This window comes from Pygoscelis adeliae, unplaced genomic scaffold (assembly GCF_000699105.1).
Source record: "Pygoscelis adeliae isolate BGI_AS28 unplaced genomic scaffold, ASM69910v1 Scaffold14, whole genome shotgun sequence".
Classification (NCBI taxonomy): domain Eukaryota; kingdom Metazoa; phylum Chordata; class Aves; order Sphenisciformes; family Spheniscidae; genus Pygoscelis; species Pygoscelis adeliae.
Genome location: NW_008825109.1, coordinates 12,260,922 through 12,261,370, shown reverse-complemented (window position 1 = coordinate 12,261,370; position 449 = coordinate 12,260,922).

The following is a 449-nucleotide window of genomic DNA, read 5'->3' as shown; positions in this document are numbered from 1 at the left end:
AGCCTTTTTCAGTGATGTAGAAAGCAGAGCTCACCTCAGAGGTAGAAAGAAACAATCATTCTTGCCCCAGGATACCGTCCTGTTGGTGGTGTTTGTGTCATCACCTATCCCACTTTCAGCAGTTCATAATACGCAACAAATCAACGTTCAAAAGACTTGCAAAGCAAGTGATCCAGATGTGAAGTTTTTGGGAATAAAGTATTATTCTAGAAAAGCTCCCCCCCCCTCTTTAAAAACATTATTGAAGGAATATGGAATTTTCCCCAGAAATAACAAATTCTTTTGTTCTCTTCTCTCTGAACTCTTATAAACCTTTTGTAGTTACTTGGAACAATGCAGAAAAGACTGTTTAATGCTGACCTAAAGGAAATCCTGTCTATACATTGAACTTCGGTGGCAATACAGCGGGGGGGGGGGGGGGGGGGGGTTTGTTTTTTTTTTTATACCTA